The following is a 9,138-nucleotide window of genomic DNA, read 5'->3' on the forward strand; positions in this document are numbered from 1 at the left end:
AAGCACTGCATCTTTTTCGCTATTTTGACCATTTCTCAGTTTTCCATAAGTAAATACAAAAGTCTTGCTTGGGATTTCAAACATGTCAGTAGTTAATGGAATAACAGAACAAAGTCTGCTCTACTCAAACATATAAAAAGTAAAATTAAAGAAACTGATCATTTTAAGTAGTCTCTCTCTCTCTCTCTCTCTCTCTTTTTTTTAAGAGCTGTGTATCAGTAAAACATACCCAAGAAAAAGTGATAAAAGAAAATAAGAAGTTTTAACATCATCATCCTGAAAAGGATTAACTGGTTCATTCACCAGTAGAAGCAGACAAAGTAGAGGTCAAACTCATTTCCTTCTAAGCTTTTGAGCCGAGGGCCCCTTTCAGGTTCAGTGCACAGTTTGCTTTGCTGACAAGTGCACACTTGTTTATGCAGCTTATGCGTGCTTTTGTCCGTCAGCAGGGAAGAAAGGTCAGACAGAATCACATGATGAGGTGGAGGTGTAAACACGGCCTTACTGCTGCTTAGAATAATGTCGACTTGCTCCGCTTCTGCTCTGTGTCGGATTGCAGGAACTGGTGGATTTAGTTGTCTGTAAGCCCCTGAACAGCAGATGGCGCTACATACCTGCAAAACCCCACCGCCCCCAAAAGCTCTTCTTTTGTACATGACTATCTGCTTCTTTTTCTTCACTGTAATTCTTCTAACCTGTGAAACATTTAGCCTCGCCTTACTGTAGGCCTGAGCTGAGGCAATAGTGCATTTCCTGCCCGTCTATTAATTTGCAGGCGTTTCTTCCTCCTGCCGTGTCTGATATCATTTCACAGTGAATGCCTGGACAACTTGGCTGATGAGGTCACTGAGTTGGCGTGCTACCCTTCTGCTTGGAAAATGAGTTGTCATCTACGTGTCCCGAAGTCTGAAATCGCAGCCATTTCACTTCACAGCAAATGAAGCTGAAAAGTATGAGCTCTAATGTGCACTTTGCAAATTGACAACAGAAGGCATTTCTACCGCTGGAATTTGTAGAACTGTTTTTTTTGTTTAGTTTTTTTTTCCCCCAATCATTTAGTTTCATTTTGTATGGACTCACTATCATTTTTCTATTACAAATGTTGGGTTCTTTTTTTTTTTTCACTGCCATTGAATCTTGCCGTTACTCGTATGAGACGCGACATAGTTCACCGGTGTACAAAATGTGAAACCTGAGACAATGAAAGCATTGAAACTAAAGCATATTTTCCCAAACTGCTCTGTCCTCACTTGCCGCAGCGGTGATTTGGGTTCTGTTTTGTGGGCCGTCCACTTTGCAGAGCGGTTGGAATTGGCCTGAATGTGGGGAAGCGGCTATCGGCAAGCCTCAGCCTTCTCAAAATATTGACGTTTCCTCCCCTGCCTGTGTAACTAGTCAGTCTTTAAGCATTGTCAGGGTAAATACTTCACGACAGCACGCAACACTAAATGGCTTTTCTGGCTCAAACACTTGCTAATGGCTTTGTAAACACAGCTCCTCTTACACATTGTGGACTCATTGTGTTTGCTTTGGTAGGTTGTAACACAATGGTCACCTATCTTGGGCACAGCTGTGAGAAGAAGGCACCGGATTTCATGTCTGCAGCTCGGGTACTTTTATTTCCACTGTAGAGCTTACGTTTCTGGTCAGAAGTTTACACACTGTCCTCATGGGCATGAAATGACAACAGACGTTTTCATATACATTTTTTTAACACTATTATTCCTTTTTCAGGGATTGCTAAAAGAATGGGTGCACAAATTTGGATTTCCTCCAATAAGGAATGTGTCAAAATTATAAGTCTACCTGCATTAATAAATGTATAAATTTGTTTAGCATGTTTACATCTTGACTCTAGCATTTTTAGAACTGCTTGAAATATTCCTGGAATATACATTTCCTTCAAACTGGCTCCAGGAGACTTTCACAACTTTTATAAAGCCTTGAAGTGCTCTCAAAAAAATATGCCGCATGAGAAAAGCTACCAGATCCAGTCAGACATGGCATGACGGAGAAAGTAAATGGAGGTAAAAACCCATCCTAGTACCTTCAGCACCACGCTGGCAAACATTTTAAGTAATTTCATGTTAAAATTACCCGCTTATGTCCAAAGTACTTTTTAAAAATTCGTTGCCAGTGAGTAAAGCTGTTAGACCAGCTTATGTTTCCATAGCCACTGACTTTCAACCCAAACATTTGCTTAGCTGTTCTGTGAATCACTGAACTAATATTTAGTTGTATAACTTGTGAGAACTGCTTTGTCTTTGTTTAGCAGGATGTCAGCCAACGTCACTCACCTGAAGGAAGGTGTTCCAGGTTTTAGGAATGGAACTACATTCCAATATTCCTTTGGAAATTTTACATAAATGATCATAATTCAAAGTCAGTGTTACTTTTGCTTTGTCAAAACAAGCAGAAAGATGACTGTACAGTTGGTACAGTCCAAGTGTACTTGGTAATTTATCTGTCCAAATCACTATTTAATCATCAAAAGGGCAAAAACACATTTCATCTCGGCTTTATCAGGTAACCATGACCAAAACAAACAGCAGTTACGCCAATCCGTGGTGAACATCTGTTAAAATTAGTCAAATTTTCTGTTTTCACTCTTTGAATGTGATGAACTATGGTCAACACAGACTTGGTGTATTCATGAAAATAAAATAAGCCTGCAGATTAGACACTTGGCCCTGTTTGAGCATGGTGATGTACACTGATTCAGCGTCTCAGCGACACACAAGATGCTTTCTACAAACCAAACCCAACGCTGTTGGAATCCCAGAACATTTAAGTTCATTAACACTCGATTCTCTAGCTGTGGATGATACCATACAATAAAATCTCTACTAGTGACAATACATTAGTTGATAGGTTCATTTTATATTTACTATCTTAAATAGGAATTGGTTGTTGATTAAATGATTGATTAAATAAACTCCTTAGAGCCATAGGGTTTGAAGCTTTATCCTTACCTTACAGTAGAATGTTCTACTACAATAGCCTTGTTAACTTAAATTTTTACTTTAAGTTAACAAGGCTATATATGATAATTATATATTTATGTGGAAAATTTTTTGTTAGATAACTAAATTAAATCCTAAAACATCTTGCCATAACGCCGAGTTCCCTAATTAACATTTCGTCCTCACCTGCGTCAACCTCGATGGCAAACATGGAGAATTTGTTACTCCACTTTAAATTTAAAGTCACTCCGGACGACTTTTTAAGGTAAGTAATATGGGAAGCTTTATAAAGCAAGGTTTATTTTTCTCTTCAAGTAAATAAAGTTGTCAAAGATTAATGTTTATCTATTATAATTAGCCAGTATCCATAATGAGTATATTTCGTTTTATGTATGACTAAGTTTGTTCTTGAAATATGTCCATTGTTTTTCGCAGTTTCAGCAGGACATTATTAACTTTATTAATAATATCCAAGGAAGGACTGATGAAATTTTAAATAGAGCGTCATTGAAACTGGGGCGGAGTCAAAAAAAATCTACATTTGCGCAGCTGAAGTCGCTGTTCGTTAAACAGATTTTTATAGATAGCATTTTTATGTTATCCAAAGACATGTGCACCACGAACAAAGTTGCACAAAAGCATAAACATGTCGGAGCTCCAAAAAAAAAAAAAAAAGACTTTTTGACTGCGTGAAATCCATTTTAGCTCTGTAAGATTAATTTCCCCCTTAACACCTAAACCTTTAAGAATAATGTCGGGGATTCAGTGGGCCCCCTAGCCTGGAACTCTGACTCAAACTAACCAAGTTTTAGTCCTCAGTGTTGGGGGACCTGCATGTTATAGATATTTCTCTATATCAGCTCAACCGATGTAAATGATTGCGTTGCCTCACTAAGCATGCCTCCAATTACTGCAGAAGCCTGTTAATCACCCATTCATTTGAGCCAGGTGTGCAGCAGCAGGGTAACTCCTAAAACATGCAGGACGGTGGGCTCTGCTTTTAAAGATAACTGTGGACAGTAAGATTGGCTCAGAGTAAAACTGGAGTGTCCAAGTCCAGATTTAAGCGCTGGTATCCTTCGACTTTTAAATGGAAATCTTCTCCAACACACCTGAATCAAAAGGCTGAATCCCCTCATCAGCATGTAATTCAGTGCTGATGAGGCATTCATTTGATTAAGGCGCGTTGACAAGAGGTGTATCTAAAAATTACAGGATATTGATTTGAGTTTGTTATTAGGAAAACGCATTCAGTGTTACAAAATAACTATTGTCCAGTACATAAACAGGAGTTAATTTGCAGGTCCAGTCCCTGTTAGGCTTATTCATAGATTTTCTGTGAGTTTGAGACAAAGCTTGAATCTCACTCCAGAAGTCTAGGCGTTATAGTAAGAGATGAATTTGACATCTGTACACCTTTTATCTGCATTGTTCACTTGACATGACTGTATGTAATTGCAGGGTATGTGAATCGTGTGTCTAAACACTGTGCCACAAATGGCAATGGACCGACGGATCCATCATCTTCGTACCAAGAGGTAATGCACAAGCCAGATTTCACAGTTCAAATTTTGCTCTCCATTTTTATGTTTGAATGGAAACTGAAATTAAACCTTCAGTGTGTTGTAGATTAGGACAAATCTAATGGGTTTTAGATGCATCTAAAACATGCATCTAAAGGTCATTGTGTCTCTGTGACCTCTTCTTTCTGTCTCTGGCTTCAGGCAGAAGCTCAGGTTCTGGAAAGGTTGATGTAATGGCAAGTATATTGGTGTAAGGTCTTGGTCTCTCCAAATGTGAGACTCTAAACTGTTTCTGCAATATGGTTTAAATCTCTAATCTCATTCTTTCTGTTGTCTGCCATTATAACAGCAATCACTGATTCCCACCAACACACAGGATAAGTGATAAATGTGAAACATGGCCCAACTAGAATAGACCAATCATGACTGACGGTTCCAGGAATGATTTACAGCAGGTCTCCTCACATGGTCTCAAACCATTTGGTAATTGATCAAATTAAGGCATTATCTGGACATTCATTTATTAAAAAAAAAAGAATATTAGTCTGGGCCCTCTAAATGTCAGGGCACAGGGCCATTGCTCCAGAGAGTCCTGAAGTTTGGAAATACAAACCCATCAAGTGTTGCTTTAGCACATTATCGTAGCGATAATAGTGGTTATTTAAATGCCACTATTATTTATGTTGTATTTTTTTTCTTCATAGGACTTGATGGTCCCTTAAATCAAAGTTTTACACATTTGTCAGAAGAGTCATCAAACTCAGTTCAGTGTTGGTGAACTGACACCGTTAAGTTGTCTTTTGCAACTTAACCATCAGTACAGATTGTTTTATTATGATGAATGTGTGGATTTGCAGCGATGGTTACTGGCATCCAGCTGCATTTCAGTAATCATTGAGAAAGTTACTATGGTTGATTTGTGTGTTCAAATGGTTTTATATCACTATGGGAAAACAGAATACATCCATTTGGGCTCATGCTGAGAATGCACAGCATGCTGGGCACAGTGGTGAGATAAGGCTTTATGAGGCCTGTGAAAGTCCCACAATGTCTTGTTTTCACAGTTTAAAAGCTAAAGGCAGGGTCTGTGTGCTGGGTAAAGCTATAACATCCTCCACAGGTGATGGCCACTGGTAAGCCTGTTTACCCACTTTGCCTGTTGATCTTGCTAAAAGCCTCTCACACCACCTCTAATACACACACAAAGCAGAGTGTGTGTACCAAGTTAAAACAAACACATTAATAACAACTGTAATGCCATTCTTTGTCGAGTGCTTTTACAGGTTCAACATTGACCTTAGTGTTTAATCTACCTGCACAAACGACAGTCACTTGATATGCAAACAAATCTTTAGTCACTGTCAGCCGATTCCCATGTTCCTTTGAGAACGAATAAGGGACGAGGCAAAGATTGTTCCCCCCTCAGTTAATTTAAATGTTTAACCAGCTTTTTTTTTTTTTTTCTTTTTTGTGAATTAAAAACTTTTCGGTAATCAAAATATTATCCCACTGTAAAGGTTGTGTATAAGCCATCTGGTGTTTAGGTCTAAATTTTGACCGTATCTCACATTTTCTGATTGAAAGGCACAAGTAAATTTACATTCAGTAAATTGACAAATGTATTTTTATGTAATATTTGCTTATATTTTAAAGCATTTCTTGTGTGCATCAACTAAAATATATCATAAAAATGGTCTAAAATGACAAAAGGTAAACCTTAAGGCATTCTTGTGCACATCTTTATTATCACTTATACTGAAATAATTTAAATGAGAAGCTCCACATTTACAGAGCCAGTATGACAACCTTTATTAAAAGTTTGTGTAAACTTCTGCCACAAGGTGTCACTCTACTCCACTGATTGTTTGTGTTCACCTTACCTCCTGTTCCTTCTCCCATAGGAAACAGATGGAAGACCTTTGCTTCAGGCTACTGTCAAATGCAAATATATATATATTAAACCTTCTCATTATACCGACTGCGAGCTCTGCTCCTGCCCCTGTGTGCCACTTGGAGCTCACTGTACTTGTTTCCAGTGTGGACGTTTTGTCTAGTTTTGCTTATTGCAGGATATCTATTATTTCTGATGGAAAATAATAATAGACATTGATTGTTGTGCATTAAGCCTCAGCATTAAAATATTGTTAATCATCTTTGAGCTAGTATGTTTGTAGTAATGTTTAGAAGAGCAAAAATAAAGTGGAAATACTGAACCAATGTTGCTAATAGCTGAGGAAACCAAGGGGCATTCGCAAAAAAAAAAAAAAGTAGTTTATCTGGAAATAAAGTTTCAATATCTGTGACTGAAAATGTAATTTTATGAGTTGAGAAGTTTTTACCAATCTTCAGTATATTAACTTGACCTTCCTGTATGTGTTTTAAAGCTGAACTTTGCACTTATTTGTTAGCGAGTCTTTTTAGTATGACTCTTGGTTTTGTCCTCTTCAGACATCAGTCTGCACCAGCACCTGATGGTGCACCTGGTGTGGAAATGTGATTTTACTTGTTGCTTACCTGAAAAGTTGCATTTTGTGTCAATATTGTTGACAGCTGTTATCTCTGAAGAATTTAAATTACTGAGTTACAACATTTAATTCCCCTTTGGGATTAATAAAGTATTTTTGAATTAAAATGAATTTGTGCTTTGCAGTAAAAAATGTACATTTAATAATTTCTTTGTTTGCCTTTAAACTAGAATTTCTTTTTTCAACTTTTAAACATTAAGCATTTTGAAATTTCTTTTCATCCAAATGGGATTCAGAAATATAAATGCAATTAATGCATCTTTATATTTTTTATTTTCTATTTAAGAAAGCTTAATTCAGTTTTATGGTAAATTGCCTGTACTTGTTTGGCGGTTTATCAAGTTCAGAGGACACCAAAGCGCTACATTCAGACATTCACATGCTTGTAGAAAGTAATGTCAATATTACTTTGTCACACTTAGTCTTTTATTGTGTAAAGTTCACTCTTCTTCTTTTTTAAACACAAAAAATTAGAAGAAATCATGAAAAAAGAAGAAATCATCTTTGAATGTCTTATAATGAGTTGATAGAATAAGTTTCTTCGTATATACAAATGAAACACATTTCATTTACGTGTTTACTGACAGCGTTTACACTTTAACACAATCTGTTCACCTTTGTGCCTTTTTTCACAACTACTATAGCCACCAAATCTTTCATTACTGGTCTCCATCATAGACAAGTCTCTAGATCTGTTTGAGTCCCCAGTCTGGGGAGCTAAACACTTCCAATCGAATATAAATGACATCATTACGTAATATTCAATCTGTTGCTGCAGCAATATCCTACTCCACAGATAGCCGCCCTCACCTCCCTCCCCGTATGCTCCTGAGTCGCTGGTCTCCTGTTCTTTTTCATGGAGAATATTAAGGAGTTATTAAATTAATCTGTGCTCGCTGGTGCATGTTATTGAAGTGCAGAGATTTGTAGGGTGAATGAAGCCGTTAGGCTGCACCCTAAGCTGATTTATTAAGGGTGCTGGGGAATCACCAAATAGACCAGATAACCTGTTTTATTTTGCATAAGTGAACACTTTTCCTCAAATGCGCTTATGGCCTCTCTTCCTCCTATAAATAAGAGGTGGAGCCGTCTTCTCGTATTGAAGTGCAGCTTTTCTTGTATTTTGCTGTAAATTGCTGCTTCGCAATGTCGTCAAACATTTTTCTTTGTATATTCTGTGCTATAATAATAATAATAATAAGGAAAAGGGTCAATTTCACACACTACTTGTTCAAAACTAGATGAATCAGTTTTTCAGTTCTAAAGATGAGTTTCTGGAGAACTGGTAGATTTTATTTGGTCATTTAATTAAAATCTTGTGTTGGATCAAATATTTTTGTACATGCTAAATTTAAATTGACAGCTTATATACTTTGCCACAGATGCTGTGTTGCTCTAATGATTTCGACTTGACTTGGTGCTTATTTACAGGATAATAGTCAAAATACTGTTGAAGGATAGAGTTGTCTAACATGAGCATATGCCTTGTCTCGGCAGACGTTTCTGTGTGTGTGTGTGTGTGTGTGTGTGCCCTGATAGAATCACCAGATTTAACACCCACTGATTCCAGCCCAGATTCCTAACCTCATTTATCAGAGTGTGTGCCAGCAGTAATCCAGCATGAGATTTTTGGGCTCCTTTGGGTCAACAGTTTAGCTGTTGCTGTTCCCCCAGCCTAGAGTCATGGTCTGCTTTCAATTATTTCAGCAAAATTGCTTTACCGGGTCCATGCATGATTAAATATTCATTATGTTAAACTGAGCACTTTCTTTGTATATAAATCCATATTAGATTTGGCTGGCAGGCTGCCTGAAACCTCATGAGAGGCATTTCAGTTGGGGAAGAAAAAAAGCCTTGAAACTACTTAGCGCATATTTTCTTCTGGGTTTGTTTGTGATCTTGTAAATGATGGCTTGTTAATGATATTTAGCTACCTTTTTGTCCCTTAAGCCAGTAGTTTGTTGCCCTTTTCACCTTTGCACAAGGGGGAAATGTTGTTGCCCTCAAATCTGCATGGGAAAAATAAACACATTCTCGGTTGGTTTGGAAGAAGTGGACCCAAGCTGACCGTTCCAAAAATCTTAGTGTGTCTAAAGAGAAGCCGTTAGTTTGCGTCTCTGCTTGCAG

At 37.6% G+C, this 9,138-nt stretch overlaps 1 long non-coding RNA gene across 1 annotated transcript; it reads left to right on the plus strand.

Moving 5' to 3' along the window:
* The first annotated feature begins 4,349 nt into the window (after nt 1-4,349).
* LOC106930368 (uncharacterized) lies at nt 4,350-7,118 on the plus strand. Its single transcript, XR_001420841.2, has 2 exons — nt 4,350-4,501; nt 6,388-7,118. It is a non-coding gene; the product is annotated as an uncharacterized LOC106930368 (long non-coding RNA).
* Nucleotides 7,119-9,138: the final 2,020 nt, after the last annotated feature.

Source organism: Poecilia mexicana, unplaced genomic scaffold (genome assembly GCF_051168715.1).
Source record: "Poecilia mexicana isolate PSO_F unplaced genomic scaffold, ASM5116871v1 scaffold_3, whole genome shotgun sequence".
NCBI lineage: Eukaryota > Metazoa > Chordata > Actinopteri > Cyprinodontiformes > Poeciliidae > Poecilia > Poecilia mexicana.